The sequence below is a fragment of the Manis javanica genome, chromosome 7, assembly GCF_040802235.1.
Source record: "Manis javanica isolate MJ-LG chromosome 7, MJ_LKY, whole genome shotgun sequence".
NCBI lineage: Eukaryota > Metazoa > Chordata > Mammalia > Pholidota > Manidae > Manis > Manis javanica.
In genome coordinates this window covers 36,646,446-36,665,857 of record NC_133162.1, presented here as the reverse complement: position 1 = coordinate 36,665,857, position 19,412 = coordinate 36,646,446, and positions in this window count along the sequence as shown.

Below are 19,412 nucleotides of genomic sequence, written 5' to 3'. Positions count from 1 at the left end.
GGTAATAATTTCCCTTTAGGAATAGCATCTTAACTTTGGTCCAAATGGTTCAATACTGATCTCACATACCACCTGAAATGGTTGGAAGATGACTGAGGCCGGATAGAGATAGTCCTCACCACAGTGATTGGTTCTGTGGTGGACATGTGACCTGAAGAAGGCCAATCAGAATCAATTCTGGGGCTTTTCTGGCAATTTTGCTATTATTGGGGAAGCACCTCTAAGGGTTGTGTATTAGTCAGCTAGGCTGCCATGACAAAATATCACAAACTAAGGGCTTAAACAACAGAAGTTTATTTCTTACAGTTTTGGAGGCTGAGAAGTCCAAGATTAAGGTATCAGTATAGTCAGTTTCTGGTGAGGCCTTCTCCTGGCTTGTAGGTGGCTGCCTTATCTTTGTTTGCCTGTATGACAGAGAACACTCTCTGGTGTCTGTTCTTAGAGGGACACCAATCTCATTGGGCGAGGTCCCCACCCTTATGACTGCATTTGATCTTAATTACCTCCAAAGGGCCCTATCTGTAAACACAGTTGCATGGGGGTTAAAGCTTCAACATACGAATTTAGGAGGGACACAAGTCAGTCTATAGCAGTTTGTTACGTTGGTAGAATGTATGCATGGAACTAATTCGTGTTGTAATACCATACAGAGAGCTTGAAAATAAAGAAATTTAGAGAGAAGAGCTGAAAGAAAAACTATGTCCTGAAGACATTTTTGAAGACTACAGATCCATCCATGTCTTTGCCCAGCTGTATTCCAAGACTTCCAGGTACATAAACTTATTCCTCCTTTATTTTTACTTATAACTTTTTGAGCTGGATTTTTGCCACTCACAACTAAAAAAACTTTTCTCTTAGTGGGTTATGGGGAAGATACAATGACATTGCACATATAAAATGCTTACCACTGCACCTAGAGGAGAGTAAGTGCTCACTGAATAGAAGTGGTTATTGTTATTGTCAGTGATTTCATCAATGACAGAGTCAAATGATTCCAGATTTTCTGAGACATGTAGCAGAAACATGGAACAACTTATCTGAAAACTATTCTGAGGGTAATTCAGAGAACTTCAACTTTTGTGGCAAATCATTTTTGAAGGGCACAGGGTTATTGGACACATTGCTCTCAGCAAAAAGAGAAACAACCACAGCCGCACATACTTCATGACTTTTAGACAATGTGGTTTGTCTTTCTGTTGAGTTGAAGGAAAGGCCAGTGGAGATATTTTAAAACAGAGCTGAAGTAATAGAAGGTGATTGCTTTTCATCTTTGAATCAATTCAACAAAGTATGATAAGTAGAATAGGAAGAGAAATAGGAAAATATTTAATAGGATACCAACCATTTAGCTCTTTGAACAAATATGGAACAAACGTAATGGTCTGATATGTTGGTTTTCATACTTGCTGAGATATTATACTGATTTTTAAAAAAACCCTCAGGACATCAATTTTGTCAAATGATTGACTTTCATTAACATAGTGGATTTGTTTTAGTGGCAGAAAATAAAAATTCTTTTGCTTATGGAAATACCTTCTACCCAGGTCTTTTCTAAAGTCTCTCTATTACATTTAAAATTTCTATTTTGAACATTACATTTTAAGTTTAAACTAATTCTTCTCTCTCTCCATCCCTCACCTCCTTTCTCTTTTTCTCCCTCTTTCTTGGTACAGGTGAAAATTTTTTAAATCTACAGTTTAGATAACTCTAAAATGCTTAGAGATATTAATAAGACTGCAGTCTTCACAAAGTGAAACAGAATATGTGTGTGTGTATGTGTGAAGGTGGAAGTAACTATTTTCAAAGCAATGAAAATGTGTAATGGCATGTATAGGAATTTAATTTTTAGAAGTGACTCGGCCCCAGCACTGTGTCAAGATATGAGGCCCTGGACTTAAGTAGAGTCTCTAGTTTTCAAACCCACAATAATAAGAAAAAGTTTAAACTCCTTCCATTTCAAGGAATAAGGAAATATAAAACAAAAATGAAATATCTGGACAGTATAGAGATGGTTATTTTGTATCCTCATTTAAAATTACTGACATAAATTTAAAATTTCTGTTTTGTACTATGCATCATATTTGATAGGACAAAAGTATTCAGCAATGTGATCTGAATTTATTTTTGATGTTGCTCTTGGTAAGGACAGGTTATTTGTGGAAATGTGTGTTTTGGATCCAAGGGGCATCAGGGCTACTGACAGTGAGTTGCCTGACTCCTTGAGAGCAGAACAAGAATGGCACAGATCAAATGTTCTTGTATCCTTCTCAAAACATTATAAATCTCAACATTATAAATATATGATTTTATTTTCCACCTAGTCTATTAGTAGAAAAGAAGGTGGAAGCTTGCTTTAACATTTGAAGTTTGTGTTAAATTTGCTCAAAGTTTGATGTGCAATAATTACCAATTAGCTGCTTTCCCACATTTATTTCCCCATAGTATCTGATATTTAAAAAAAACCCAAAGGAAAAAAAAATTCAATTAATGGTGGCAAGGGTGATTCATTCATTGCCTTCATTCATTGGACAAGGATTTCTATAGCACCTTGATATGTCCCAAGCATATTAATACAGAGGGCATAGGATGATGGGGTAGGCGACATTCCTACACTAGCGAAACTTCTAGTTTAGTGGGAGAAACAGGCCAGAGATACAAAGGTCTAGAGAACACAGGAAAGAGACCTAAGTTGGTGAAATGACATGAATGGTAGAACCTGTGGCAAACTGAAAAGAGGATGCACTAACTAAAGATGTACTAAAAGAGGGTGTCCTTCAAGTTAAAAGAAAAACAAAACAAAAAACTGTGTAGGTCTCGGAATGCATCTGTAGACACCTTAGACCTATATGCCATTTGAAACCTCTAAGCTAAATAATTGCACAAAAAATTATGTCTGTAGCAATGAGGTAGGATATGAAGGAATGAGGAACTATGAAGAAGAATGCCAGACATCATGAGGAAAGATAGTAATGGCCCCTCACTCTAATGCATGGGGCGGTTCCATCTCATCCGTGACCTGAAATACTGGTAGGGATTAGGCAGTGAGGGCTGGGAGAGATGACTTAGACTGAATGCAATAGCAGAGGGGATAGGATATTTGAAGGACATTTAATGTAATGGGGGTCCAGAGAGTGAGAGAGGAAAGCTGTAATGAATGAACTAAAGTTTTAGGGGCCAGACAACATAGGATTGAATAGGCCATCTTGAAATTTTATACTTGTTTTAAAACTAATGGGAATTCATTAAAGGGTTGTGAACAAATGAGTGATTTAATCATGTGTATATATTTTTATAAGAATACTCTGGTTGGAGTGTGTAGAATCGAATGGAGAGAGAGGTCAAGACTGGATGTGGCGGTAGTTCAGGTGAAATGGGTTGGGCTTAGACCAAAGGGTTGTGGTTGACATGGAGAGAGATTTCATCATTTTGGATTAAGAGTAGCTGTGACTGGAAGCCCCATATTATAGTAGCTTAGACAGACAGATGTTTGCTTCTCACATAACTGAAGTGTACACACAGTCAGCCTAGAATTAGACTGGTGGCTTCACAATCACTAGTTACCAGATCTTTCCATCGTGTTGTTCAACATGTGACTTCCACCTCCGGGTCCACCTCCTCGTCCTGCCATTTTCATTTCTGTTCCATCTGGACGATTGAGCCTGGACCATTCAACCTGGTCCAGTTGTTTCCATTCCAGCTAATGTGAGTGAGGAAGGGAGGGACGAAAAGGTTATGTCTCCTTCCTTTAAGGGCCTTTCTAGAGATCACAGATGACTGTTTAGTCAAAGCTCATTGGACAGAACTTAGTTACATGGGCCCATGTGATTGCAAAGAGGATTGAGAAATAAAGTGATTATTCTTGGCAACTACAGGTCCAGATGAAAAATTGGGGTTCTATGACTAAGGATGTAGGGAACTGAATGAACATTCAGGACAGCCGGTATCTTCTGCCACAGAAGGAAACAAAGTTGAGATATGTTCTGGAGGTAAAATTGCAGGATTTTATGATTGATTTAATGGTAGGTCAGTGAGGAAAAAGAGAAGAAACAAACCTGATTCTCTTTTTTTGGCATCAGTGGGACAAGTGGTATTATCTTTCTGGAAATGAAGAAATGAAAGGTGGGTCAAGTTTAAGGCAAAGAACAAGAATTAATTAGCTGCTGGGAGCTTGTCTACCCTGTCCTCAACATTATAGAGAAGCAATTTTTATCAGTTTTTTGTTGTACCCTTCCAGAGATCCTATGCCCACACACACACCTTTTATTTTACTTTCACAGAATTGTAGTATTTGATCACACCATTATAAACCTTGAAATTTTCACTTAATACATCTTGGAGATATTTCTGTGTCAGTGCATCAGAAGAAGCCTTACCATTTTTAACTGTCACAGAATATTCCACTGCATGGCTGTGCCATAATTTAAACAGTCCCTAAGTTGTTCCCTGTTTTTTTCTTGTTATGAAAAATGTGCAGGGCATGTCCTGACACATATGTTGCTACCACATGATTGAATGTAACTGTGGTATAAATTCCTTTAAGTAAAATTGCTGGGTTCAAGGCATATGTATTTAAAATTTTGATTTGCCTATTTCCCTTCATGGAGGTTTTAGCCATTTTTATTCCCACCAGCCATTTATCAGAGTATCTGTTTTCCTATACTCTTGCCAACCCAATGTGTTAACTTTCTTTCTTTTTTGTTTATGACATTCATTTTTTTTAAATTAAGGTATCATTGATTGGTAACTTTCTAATCATTGCCAAGCCTATAGATTCAAAAATGGTGCTTGGATTTGCTTTCAGTTTGTTTTTTTCTTACTATGAGTAAGATTGAACACTTCACACATTTAAAAATCAGTTTTATTTCCTTGTCTAAATGTCTTCATTTGGTATTGGATTTTTAATCTTTTTCTTAATGATCTGAAACAATTGGTTATATCGTAGAGTATCTGTTATTTTTTGCAGATATTTTCCCCAGTTGGCTTATTCTTTTGTTTTTTCCTCACAATAAATTCCTTTCTGTAAATCGGATTTGTTTATTACTAATGGCTTCTTGTATTATGCAGGTTAATGTAAGTACCTTGTTGGTATTTTCAAGCTTATTTTCCTTTGCAGATACAATTTTACAAAAATGTGTTCACAGCGTACATACTATTTAGGCATCTGCTTTTATTCCTACTTAATGATGGATATCTTTCTATGTCATTCAATAGATTTTTTAAATAGTTTTTAATGGTTGCAATATGATTTCGTCTTTTGGAGGTACAATAATGTACTCAAACAAGCCCTTTAGTGTTGGGTTTAAGTTATTTCCAGTTTTAAAAATCAACATAAGCTACACATCCATGGTAATTTTATTAGGATGAAGTCCTCGAAAGACACCTTGCAGGTCATAGCACAGAAGTCTCTTCCAGCGCTTCAACGCCTCCCGCAGCTCCATCAAACTCCGCTGCCCGCCGCCAGGGGGTGGGGCTGGAGGCGCAGGGGTGCGAGACTAGAGCCACCGCCCCACCCGGGGAAATGGTATTGGAGAAGTGTTACAGAAATGTGAAGGTAAATTAAAAAGATGAAAGAGGTTGCCTTCGGGGGCAACCCATGAAGAGGAATATTGGAACAAGGTGCTGACTTGCCTTTATATGATTTTTTGACTTTATGAAGGAGAACATATGTTACGTTAATGAAATTTAAAATTAAGCATCGCTGAGTGATAGTATACTTACTTGAAGAATTTTCTGTTTTCCTAAGTATGTATTAAGTTTGTAAAAGTTGAGAAGTGCAAAAATGACTCAGTTGGAAGTTAGAACACTTAGAAACTATGAAAGGTATGCTCATAGGACATTAATGAGACTGAGTAGACTTGGAGGCCAAAGTGAAATTCCTACATGATGGAGATGAACAGAATATTTCAAAAAGAGAAGAATGGCTGAAAATGAGGAACGTGAAGTGTTAAATCTAATCAAACAGAAGTGCCAGGAATAGGCAACCCATTATAATCATCATGGAAGAATAAAAAATAGGTTATAAATCTGAGCAACGGAAGCAGCGGTCCTTGTTCCCTGAACGTAGTGGTCGGGTGCGCTGAGAGGAAGATGCAGAAGCGCCGGCTGGTTCTAGCTCGTCCTTGCTCGCCTCTCTTTGGCCACCAGCCAGCTCTTTCTCTTCTCTCGATCTGCCTTGTTGATAAAGAGCCGCCTCAAGTCCGCCGTCAGACGCAGGGCCTTCCACGGCTCCCTCGCTGGTTCCCTTATGCATCCCTTACGGCTGGATGTGCTGTCCCCCGATTTCCCTGCAAGTGCCGAGTTTCCCGTCACGTGAGTACTTCAGGAGGGCTGACCAGTGGCCTTTCTCTGCACCTTCCCTTCTCAGTGCGGACTTTGCTGTGCCGACTCCTCCCATCATTGTGTAAGGTTTCATTCTGTAAATTGAGACAATCTGGAAAGATAGGTGTAGTGTCTGTTTTGTTCACAGTTATGGCCCCAATGCCTGGCACCTAGAAGACAGTAAGTATTTGCTGAATTAGTGAAGGACTTAAAACATGAGCTTGGCCCATAATAAGCACATAATAAATGATAGTCCTAATTATTACTTATCCAATACCCAGATTCTCAAGTAAGAGGGTGTCACCCGAGAAAACACATGCGCCCTTGCTTTCACTCTCTGGCTTAAAAAGCTTATTGGGGAAAACTGTTTTTTAATATTTCGGGCAGCATCTTGGGGTCTTCTTGGCCTCTAAACTCATGCCAGTCCCTGGGAAGTCCCAGACTGTCCGGAGTAGTGGGGAGAGCCATCTGAAGAACACCGGCTAGCACCTCACCGCGCGCAGGCACTTGCGTCACGCTCTTCTCTGTTTTTCTGGATTTGGGTTTTCTGCAATATGCTATGGTCAGCGCAATTTTCTCTCCCAACTTCCATAAAGTGACATGGACTTCTTTAAACACTCTAATTTACACACATACGAGGTTTTTATTCATGTCTGGGAGAACTATTTTCTTTGATTTTGTTTTAGCTAAGAGTATCTTTTCCATTTTCTTTTTAAAAATCACACAGTGCAACCATCCCTGGATGGATATGCAGCTCTGTGGCATGGACATGCTGCTGTTGGACATGTTATGGATCTAAAAGAAATCATAAAAAGACACATTGTGAGTTTTTCAGGGGGTAATTTTCTAGGAATAGATTTTCAAATATCTTTTAAGGCTTTTTACATACTAATATCCTAACTAACATACACCATTTCAGCAGACCATAATGGTCATTAATAAAATATTATGGTATTTATTCTATAGATTAGCTCTTCCCTCAGTGTCTTGTCATGGAGAGCTCATATTTATAATCTATTTTATATTCTTCCATGATGATTATAATGGGTTGCCTATTCCTGGCACTTCTGTTTGATTAGATTTAACACTTCACGTTCCTCATTTTCAGCCATTCTTCTCTTTTTGAAATATTCTGTTCATCTCCATCGTGTAGGAATTTCACTTTGGCCTCCAAGTCTACTCAGTCTCATTAATGTCCTATGAGCATACCTTTCATAGTTTCTAAGTGTTCTAACTTCCAACTGAGTCATTTTTGCGCTTCTCAACTTTTACAAACTTAATACATACTTAGGAAAACAGAAAATTCTTCAAGTAAGTATACTATCACTCAGCGATGCTTAATTTTAAATTTCATTAACGTAACATATGTTCTCCTTCATAAAGTCAAAAAATCATATAAAGGCAAGTCAGCACCTTGTTCCAATATTCCTCTTCATGGGTTCCCCCGAAGGCAACCTCTTTCATCTTTTTAATTTACCTTCACATTTCTGTAACACTTCTCTAATACCATTTCCTAATTTTTCAATTGCTTTTCTAGTTCCTTCTTTCTATAAAAGAGAAGTTGGCTGCCTTATAAACCGGCACATATCCCCTTCTCCCATTTCCCTAATGGGAGACTTTGTTGTTTTCCCTTTACTATGTATTGTCTCGATTTTTCTTTGCTTAATTTTGCCTATGTACTTACCACTAATCCATTCTGCCAAATTCTGACTGAAGTCTAAATCACCTTTCCATATATTCAAATAAAGCTATCCAAATTCTTTTTTTCTGGAGGTTAGGACTACATTATGACTTTTGTAGGAAGTTTTGCCTTTGTAAACCCCTTCCTCCATAAAAAATAATTAAAAAATTGTATTTTACAGCTGCATTGGCATAACAATGAATATAATACAGGCTGGATTATTATATATTTACTGTTATTAAAATTTTCTTATTTTAAGGAAAATTAAAAAGAAAGCATTTTTGCTAGTCCCTGACAGTATCAAGGGCCCTAGGCACTGCATGGATAAATCAGCCTAACTGGAGGTGTCCATTGCTCAGGGAGCCCTCCCTTCTCTTGCTCCAGTCTAGACTTATTCTCTGAGCCCTGTCATCTTTTACCTTCATCCTGAAAATTCCATTCATTTCTCTCATATATTGTATCCTCTGTTTTATAGATAGATCCTTTATTTTATTTTAAAATAGATCTTTTATTTTTTAGTGTGACTGAATTTAGAATTATAAGATGGAAATAATTCACTTAAATTTTGTTTAACTACATATATAATATGCTCATTGTAAAGAATTCAAAATGTATAATCAGAAGAGAGTAAAGGTAGCCTGAAAGCTGCACCCAGAATCAACCACAGTATTCAGGAAGCTTGGACAAGGGGGCCAGAAGGTCTGTTTGGGGTGTAGCCTCACACTGTCCCTGTGTTTTAGCACAGCGTTGCTGGCTACAGGGGTGCCTGAGGTCCCCAAATCCAGAGCTTCTCTGAATCGGTATCTCCCTAGAGGAACCCTTCAGTCCTCTGCCAGTGGGGAATGGATATAGGCTTCTAACTATTCTGTATTCAGACTTGCTGTGACACCCAATTTTTCACCCACCCATACCACTCATACCACCACAGGGTCCCTGACGCCTGCAGCGCACAGCTCTGTCGAGGAACCCCGTAGAAGGAATGAATTTGCTTATACTTCTGCACTGCTGGCTTAGGTCTTGACTTTCTTATTCTTCCAAAATTTTATTTTTGTTGTCTTCTTGCCACTTCTATTTATCCTTATGGTTTGATCTTTTAATCTAATCCTTTACTAAATTATTTTAGTGGAGTTATAGGAATGGAGATGAATGTCCTTATTCATCTTTTGATGATTAGTGGGGAGTGTCCATTCATAAAATCCCTACACACATTCTGTACATTATTCAAGTTTGCTCTAGTGTCCTAGAACTCAAACAACTGTTTTGCTCTGTGTGTGTGTGTGTGTGTACTGAGGATAAAAGGGAATCAATCAGTGCTAGACTCAACTGCTTAGTTGAACCTTAATTTTATGCTATTACTATATTTAAATCACAAATGTAATTTTCCTTAATTTTTCCCCCTGTATGTTACAAATAGCTTAAGTTTTAAAATCTATTCTTTCACACACCTACATTAAATATATGTCAAAACATGTTCCACTCCAGGAATGAATAGAACGTGTCTTGCTTGAACTTAAAAATAATTTTTCAAAACACTTTCTTCTTTACCTTAACTATGCTTGTGTCCCACCTTCACACATGAAAAATGAAACTTTTAAAACAATGGAAAAATTTTATGTATAAAATTTCTCATAGCCCTAGATATGAAGGATATAAAAATAAATCTCTAATTTTTCAGTTTTTATTATCCATTTATATTCATTTTCTCATGTAAATCCATTTGTGCTGTAAGTTCATTTATATCATCTCTCATATAAGTCCATTTATTGTAGTTCAAACTAATAGAATCACCAAATGTTAATTGCCTATAATATTTAAATGCATATATTTTTTATTCTAGAATCTCTTGGGTACAAGTGACAGAAACTCATCTCAAACTGAAACCCAAAGGTAATATATTTTTTTGAATACCTGAATATTGCAAGAGTTTTACCCTAGTTAAACCTGGATCAAAGTGGGTTTAAGGGATACTGTCAGGATTCTAGTATTCTCTCTCTCTCTCCATATATATATATTTATTTATGTAGAGAGATATTTATAATTCTATATGTATATATAGATATGTCTATGTCATGCAAACATTTTCAAAATAAAAATTTTATGTCAGTAATATTCAAATAAATAGTCAAATGACTGTTCATTACTTTTTTTCAGGAAACTGAATTACTAAAACAATAATAATTGTTTTAGATTTATAATTTATAATTCTTTTAGATTTTCCCTCTGGTACTGTTGATTACAGGCACAGAAAGATATCAGCCTGGTAATTTTATAATCATAGGACATTAACTGGTCTTGATCTGATACATATTTTCTTATGGGCACTTGTGATTTTTTTGGGGTCTGCTTAGCATCTGCAGTCCCTGTATGTTTGCTATTTCCCCAACCTTACTAGCCATAGTGGGGTGCAGAGGTTGTCTCACCTAATGACAGATGAAAACACCACAGACTCTTGCTTTCCTAGATTCCCCTGCAGTGGGGCCTGGTCAGGTGACTCACACTGACTGGGAATGTCAGAGGCTCAGAGACATAGGGACTGGAAGCACCCCCTAGACTGAGCCCTAGGGGAGTAGAGGCAGCAGAGCTAGGGTGGGGTACAGTGTGTAGCATTAGAGGGGGTGGTGGTGCAAGCCGGTGGTGGTGGGAATGCCCACTCTGATGAGTTGTGCCCTGTGGTAGTGGGCATTGATCCTGTGTTTCATAGAACCTGGCTCTCCATCCATGCTGTGGATTTTGTGATCTTCCCAATATCATTATCTCAGATTCCTTTCTGGTCAAAATCAACCTGGATTTGTTTCTGCTGCTTTCAGCTAAGACCCGTGAACTGGCGGCCTTCTCTTCCTCTGTGCTGTGTCTCCCTTAGCTCAGTACTTACTCACTTGCATCTTATATTACTCACTTTGGCCCTGCTGCTTGAATCTTGGGATATTAGCCCACAGAAGGGGTCTGGGAGGAGAGGATGGAAGGCCGTCCCGCCCCTGGGAGGCAGAGAGAGCCCTGCTGGGCTCCGTCAGAACGCAGGCCGGCTGATTGCTGCCAGCCGCAGGGACACACTCCTCTTCCCATCTTTGCTTCCATGACCCTGGGCCAGGCCACCATGACCCCTCACCGGGATTACAGCAGTGTTTCCTGGAGTCTGCCTACTGCTGCTCTTGTTCCCTGCAACACTTTATCTCGCACAGCGAGTCAGTTTATATCAATTCTCTGTGAAACCCCAATGCCTCCCCATTCCTTCAGATTGACAGTCTTTACAGAGGCTTGTGGAGAAATGCTCAGCTTTGTGGAAGGAGGGAGGGCAGCGGGCTCGGGGTGGAAGGAGGCCAGACCTCTTACAGACCCAGAGCTGCGCCAGCCTCACCTGCCCAGGGCCTGGGGTCAAGGGTCTGAGGTCAAGGCAGGCCAGGGCTGCACACTAGATTCTTGGCAAAAAATTTGTCTTAACATTGCCTTTTTGTTTGTACCTCCCCTGCATGTAGTTCCCTTCTTGTGTTCAGCCTGGGTGTGCCATTTTACATAGAAGCTTTACAGAGGTGATGCTCAGTTAGCTTCCTGGTGGCTCTGCACAGCTCTGCTTTTCCCATTACTCACAGGGCAGCCCCCTTCCCGGGTAGGTATCAGAAAAAAGCTCAGAAATAATTGCATCCAGTTCCTCCTTAGCCAAGACTGCTTTGATTGGTATTGTGCCGAGCATAACAGCTCAGCTCTGATGGATTCAGTTCTTCTAAGAAACTTATGATTAAAATCTGGAACACTGATAACGTTTTATAACCTGTTGAAGGCAATGTTTTTTTATATACAAAGCTCATAAATATCTTTAACTTTCTGTAAATCTAGCTCTGAACACAAGATATTTTGACAAAAATTACAGAGCATTTTGGGACTTTCTCACATGCTGCTCTCTGAATTTAGTAACAGTGAATGTGTTATGTATGTTATGAAATTCTTGCTTGTTTAAAGAAATAGAGAACTATGTTTTCAGATTTAAGTCATTTTAAGGTTTGCAGCTGTTAAATTGGGGAAAAAAACTTCCCCAAAAGCAACCCAGCCGTGTTTGGGCTAAGTCTACATAGCAAAAGAATGCCAGGGAATAAAGACAATTTGGCTGGTCAAATCATGATGATGATAATTTAGGAGGGGACATAACTACTTGGTGGTTAAGATATAAGTATTGGAATTAAAGACACCTGAGTTGAAGCCTAGCCCTGCTCTTTTCCCAGCCAGGTGATTTTGAGCACATTTTATTACATTGAGTATATCAAGGCTTCTTTTCTATAAAATGAGGAGTGAAATAGTACTTACTTCAGAAGATTTTGTGAAGATTAAGTGAGATGGTATTAACTCCAGGGGTGGAGGGGGTGAGGGATATGCTCCCATCCTGGGGCAAATTACCTTTGAAGCCAAAATCAGTCAATGGGAGAAATAAAGTGGGAGAAACCCATTTATTATGTACAAGCAGTTGTCCACTTCTGCTTGCCCATGTCTCTCACAACCCAGCTACAAAAAGGGATCCCACACAACCTCTCCAGTCCAGATATGCCCTAACTGGCCCTTGTAATTACTTATTGATGTAGAGATAGATTATTTATCTCCCCAGCTTGGAAACACCTATTGATATGGAGATGCAGTAAGGCCAGGTGAGAGATTTTGGAAATACTGTAATTTTACCCACAGCCCACCCCTCCAGAAATCTCTCCTTACAACCTACTTGTTCCCCATCTTCCACAATTGCCCCTGTGTGAGACAAATGGAGCATTCTAACCAGACTAATGCCTTACAATAGCAACAGCAATAAAATCATGATAGTCCTCAAGGTGGACGATGCAGCTAGGTTCAAAGTCCTAGGCAGATTAACTCCATAGCTCGCCCATTCCACAGACAGTCAGTAGCTGAATGGGTAGGGAGCTCAGAACAATCATCATGCAGCAGCTGCAGCCAGGGGGTGGGTCCAGGCCATAGGGACTGTAGAAGAAAATAACCTTAAGGGCAATAAGGTACATGTTTTAATGACACCAGCACAGGCAAATATTGTCCATCAGGTAGGATGCATGCAAGAGAGTGGTTCTGTGGTAGGACAGTGGCAGGAATGGGATCTTGTTCTGGTCCAGTGTACCAGACCTTCACCCCTCTCCCTGTGGGAGTTATAGATGGGTCAGTGTATATAGGGCTATGGGAAGTCCATGCACTGGCCATAAAGATAAAACAGAACTTCCCTGTAAGATGGTATTACATCCAGATGTTTTGGGTACAGTACTGTGATCTTTGGGGGCCAATCTGCTGTTACTCCAGGAACACACAGGAAGCCAGCTTCCAGGCCTTGTCCCTAAGGTGCCAGAAGGGCCAGCCATCACTGGTCCATGTGTTGAAATGTCCAGGGCTACATCCACTCAACAGAGTTTTCAGGGTTTAACACAGTTGGGGCTGGCAGCAGGATTCTGCTCTGCTGACCATAGCCTGGCTTCAATAATTCCTCTTTGGTTTGCACATACAGTTGTATAGGAGAGGCAGCAATGTGTGTTAGGATGTCCACAGGGTTTGAGGCTCCTTTTTGGGGCTTCTCATTCAAACACCATAGCACTGTCCATAAGTGAACTGACCAGCTCTGTAGACTATTGGTGTCTGACTTTAGGCCAGATTTCAACAAACCATTGTACCTCTCTATCATTCCTGCCCCAGTAGGGTTATATGGCACATGAAACTTCCACTTTATTCCTAATTGCTGCACCCATTCTTGCAACACATGTCCAGTAAAGTTGGTACCTTGATCATTCTCAATCACCAGTGGCCAGTTATAGGCTGCAAAGAGATGCTCTCGGCCCCTTTTGGTGGTTTGCTGATCTGCATGACAATGCAGGAAAAGCAACCAATAGGCCAGTAGGTGTGTCCAAACAAGTCATGGCATACCGATACCCTTCTGATATGGGCAGAGGCCCAATATAGTCTATCTGCCACCTGAGAAGAGTTATTGGCTCCCTTACTATTGTCCCATGTTGCAACAGGACTTGGTCTAAGTCCCTCTTAGAGCACATAAGGCACTGCTTCCGGGCTCTGCTGACTTCTTCAAAGGTCAATGGCAAGCCACACCATCTAGGAATGGTTTTTACATTTTTAAGGTGTTAATGATGAATGAAATTCACCTGAGCCCTGTGCTCCTGAAAGAGCAACTGTTAAAAAAAACTCTCCATCTTTTGCTCTCTGAGGCTAATTGCAGATGATCACTCTATCCTGGCATATTCTGAGGTAGACTTACCTACATTTGTCTTGCCTGAGGGGGATTGCCTCCCTTTATGTGAAGCTTTATTCTCATGGTGGCAGGTCAAATGCCGGAATCATGTCTGCCTCTGGGGCATTTGCAATCTGTCTCCATTTCTGCCTCTGGGCAGAACACTGGGTGGAACTCTTTATATAGTAACACTGCCAATAATGGCTCACTGCCAAGGGGTGTGTAAGCATTAGCTTAGCAGTAGACCAATTACATAATCAAGTAGTTTAGGGTCAGGTGAGGATTCTGGCCATAGGAACTTTCATTTTCCCTATGGTGTCCTTCCTGAAGAATTCCATCAAACTCATGAATGACTCCTGGGTACCTCACGTCCCCTTCGCTTTTCTGAGAGACATGCTTGATTAACAAATGTTGGCCCTATTCCAGTAGCCTGAATAACTATCATTTCAAGTATCTGGTATATTTTATCTTTGCCACAGGGTTATTAAAAACAAAAAATTATATGCAACAGGAACTGTTGCCCCCAACACTTAAAATATATCTGACTTGACAGGAGTTTGCCAACTTCCGTGTCTGGGATGAAAAGGTCATGGCGTAAAGCTCTCCATAAGCCATAGGCAATCCTTTGTATGCCTGTTGAACATGTGAAGTATATTATAACTCAGACATGGTAGAAGATAAGAGTGGCCCAATCAGAGCATTGGGATAGGGAAAGGAAAGGAGCAACATGGAAATTATAGCAGATAGAGAATAGTCAAAGGTATTTGTGCTATATGTTTCCCAGATATTATCTCATATAACTCTTTGCAAATGAAGGGTTGCAGAATATACTATGCCAAAATATGCTGCTTTGGCAAAGGGATTATTTTGAGAAAGAGCAGATACAGGAGAAGCTTTGAAAACAGAGAAGTTACCATTTTGTATGGGACATTTATACTCATAAAGGAAATCTCTACTTGTATGGGTTTCTATCAAGAAAATAGGGATGACTCTAAATCTCTGGAAACTTATTAGTATGGAGATGGTGCTGGCTTAAATTTGCATAACAAACTTAATTCTTGCTTACGATGATTTTCCTGGCCACCTTCTCATAACTGGTCTCCTCTTCTACACTTTTCTTTCTTTTATCTTTTGATGAAGATGGTATTTAAGCTGGAGTTCAAAGCCAACTAGGAGAGTTACTCATTTTTCCCTGAGTATCTCCCATGCATATATGAGGAATATAAATGTCAATAAACTTGTTTTTCTTTTTTTTTAAAGTATCATTAATATACAGTCTTATGCTCAGGTTTCACATGAGCAACACTGTGGTTACTGCGTTCTCCCATATTATCAAGTCCCCACCACATACCCCATAGCAGTCACTGTCCATCAGCATTCAACTTCTTGTTTTTCTCCTATTGATTTTTTATCATAAGGGACTGTCTTGACAAGGAGTTTCAGCCCCAGACAAGTTCACTATAGATTCAATGATACCAAAGAAATGACAATGGAGCATTCTTGGGGTGAAAGGGTTTATTACCTGGCTTGTTCTCATGGCCATAGGTCGAGCACTAGAATTACATCTGCTTCCAACAGTCTACAGGTCTGTAATTCCCCTTGGTCTCTGCCTCCATCCAGAGTACTGGGCAGAGCTCTTCATATAGTGACTCAGTCAGTAATAGCTTATTGCCCATGGATATGGAAGCAGTAGCCTAGCAGCAGGCCAGTTACATCCTCAAGTAGTTTAGGTTCAGGTGAGGATCCTGGCCATAGGAACGTTCACATTATCCACAGGGAATCAGCTAATAACTTAGAAGAGCAGACAGAGAATTATTTTTTCTCCCCTACACAGTCTTACAGAGTAGGTAATTATCATCCCAATTATACAGATTAGATAATTGAATTTCAAATTCAGTCACTTTCCCAAGCTAACAGAGCTAATAATTGAAATATGAATCTTGAGCTCTTTGGCTCTAGAACGCACATTCCTTCTTCTAAAATTGTGTTATATTCAAGAATTGGAGGCTCCTTTGTGCAGAATAATGCATAAACCGAGATACTCTATTGGAAGGATGGAACCAGGAAGATTCTGGTTCCATTAAATAGAAGAACATTTAACAATTAGGGCTCTGCCAGCAGGGGCCAGGTCTTTGAAGTTTCTCATCTGGCACTTTGTATATCTGAAGACATGATTCCAAGATTTGAAAAATCTGTAATTCTTGCTGCAGAATTTTTTAATGTCTCCATTATTTTTTTGGGATTTTGATTGGTGATTCCCAGTGGTGATTAGGGTGGGAAAATAGGCCACCTTAAACAGGGAGCTCATCAGAATTGCAGGAGGTACTCTGTCATTCTGAATCTTCTACGAGGTTTCAACTTTTGGGAGTGTGTCCTTAGGTTTGTGGAATGAAAAAAATTTTCAACACCATTGTTTAAATATGCATTTCACAAGTCATAACTCAAAAATACGAAACCATAAGAACGTTTTGCCCCCTCATCCAGGGAACTGATAGTATCATTTTGTTCCTCGTAAATATGTTTAATATTATATTTTCAAATATCCCCACACCCTGAAGCCATTATTGAAGTGGCGATATTTTTTTTTTCTCTACGTGCTCAACTGTCATAAGCAAATAATTGATTTGAATTGAATACTACTGTTTCCTGTCTCTAGAAACACCCAGTGTAGGTTTCCTTTGAGCATATAAAAATTCATTAAAATACTTTGTTCTTTTTTCCCCCCCTTATTTTGTAGAAATAAAATATGATTAAGAAAATCCTAGGAAGAGGTTCTTATACAGAGTTGTTAATTTGGCATAAGCTATTTATATATCTTGTCATACTTTGATGCCACGTAGGCTGGGCCTGGAGAGTAAACAACCTGCTTTGATTAACCTTTGAAACAGTGATTAGAGGTCTATCTTTGCAGAAATAGTGTGACTTTAGAATATTGGTCCTGGAAAACAGAATATCTTTTGTTTTTAAATGTGAAAGTTTATGTTTTAACTACAAAACTAATTTTACGATATTCTGATAGTTTTGCAAGTGCATGAAGGAATTATTGAGGGTCTAAAATCATTCTACTTCAACATGTCAGAGGAGGGTTTGTTGTTAATTTTATGTAGCTGATGCCCTAGGCACAGAAATCTCTTTGACATTCAAAATCTATTTAAAAACATTGGTTTGTCTTCTATGGATGTAACCTGATTGGATATTCAAAGAAGTTTCAATTCACATAAAAACGATTTAAGATTAACATTGAAGAATGCTTGAAGGTTATAATTGGGCCCATGTTTGTCATCAGTTTGAACTTCTTAAACAAGTTTTGCTTTTAACTGAATAAAACCTGGGAGGAAAGTATGAATTAAAAATACAGAAAACCTTTAGAAGTGAAACACACACACACACACACACACACACACACACACACTGAAATAGATCTGTTAAAACTCCTCAAAGCTTTAAAACAAAAATCAGTATAAGTAGCTTCCATTTACCAAAGTAGTTTTTTGTATCTACTATATGGTAGGCCTTTAACTAAGTATATTCATAGATAATACCTCCTTTCATTCTCTTAGTAATTATTTCAGGTAGTTACTATTCCTCCTCTTTTAGAAGAAAGACAGTTGAAACTCTCCATTAAGAAAATGGTCTAAGGTCACGAAGCTCTTTCTCTAGTAGAAGCAGATGGCATTTGACAACAGTTCTGACTTCAGTTCTAGAGGTCTTCTCTCTCTTAGTTAACTGTCACTAGTTAGGGCCAATTAATAGGATGTCATCAATATACGGGTCAGCATCATGCTCTCTAGAAAGTAACAATGCTCAAGGACCTGTGGACTCTTATTTTGACTGATAGCAGAGGTGACTCACCTGGGGCAAGACCGTGAACGTACAAGGCTGTCCTCACAAAACAGCCAACTATTTTTGATTTCTTTATCAGTGGGCATTGTGAAGAACGCATACACCAGAACAATCACTTCATACTAAAATCCAGAGTCAATGTTGCTCCGTGCCCATTAGGGCAATTTATCCAGCATGGGCTGCAATTGTCTATGATAAAAAATCATTTTTTTTAATGTACTTGCTTTACTGTTAAATTGAATGGACTACCAGTGTGTTTACAAATAATCCTCACAACAATATCCTCATTCAACACTAGAGGAAATGGGAGTTTAGTAATGCTAAATGATGGTCAAGGATCCAAGGCAGATAGTGGGAAAGAATGGAACAGACCCTGGCCTGCCTCTCCAGAAGCCAATGCACTGCCACCTACTTAGCCTTTCCTTATGGCTCCTATTGCATCATTCTATAGAGGAAGCACTTTATATTGGAGAAATACTTTAGTGATTTGTCACTGCAATGAAAAGAAACTGTGAAGCTGAATACTTGAGTTGGCTAGTTTATTTCAACAACTTTGTGATTGATTCAGTTAAAGATTTTATGAAAACCTGGGCAGACTGTGAAATAATCATACAGTGTATATTATTCTTTTGAGTTTCATTAGTCTATTTGGATACTTGAGCATGTATATTTCATAATATAAAGTATGGATGGTTAGGTTGGGAATCAGCTTGTACTCAGATTGTTTTCTGAAATTTCAAATACTATAAACAATACCTTGAGAAATCAGTTGTATTATTTTGAGCCATTAACTCTGTGAAGCAACTATTTCATATATGACACAATGATTTGATTATCTCCTACTCACTCCTGATTTATTTGTTTGAGGTGGGTAAAGCAGAATTTACCTGGAATTTAAGATTAAGTCAGACAGTCTAAATTTTTGTTCTGTAATCTATTGACTTTTTTTTGTCTTGATCTGACACTTAACGAGACTTTTATTATGACCCCAGTCCATCCAAATGATATACTATAATGGATTATGTGTGATAAATGAAGGGACCTAGATTTTTAATCATCAAAATGCTTGACAATAGCAGTAGTTCTGTAAATGGATATCCTACTTATTACACAAAATGCAGTTGGAAAATAAAATATGCTCATGCAAATAACGACTCATGTTACAAATAATCAGTTTGGATGCAGCTACTAGATTTTTCTGTCATAATGACAAAAAAACCTCATAAAAAATTTGTTAAACTGATGAAAAAATTTCAGTCCTCTGTGTTTTGTTTTAATGATATATGAATAAGGACAAAAATATGTCTTCTTTCTTTTATTCACATTTGAGTGAACAGAGGAATAATTGCACAG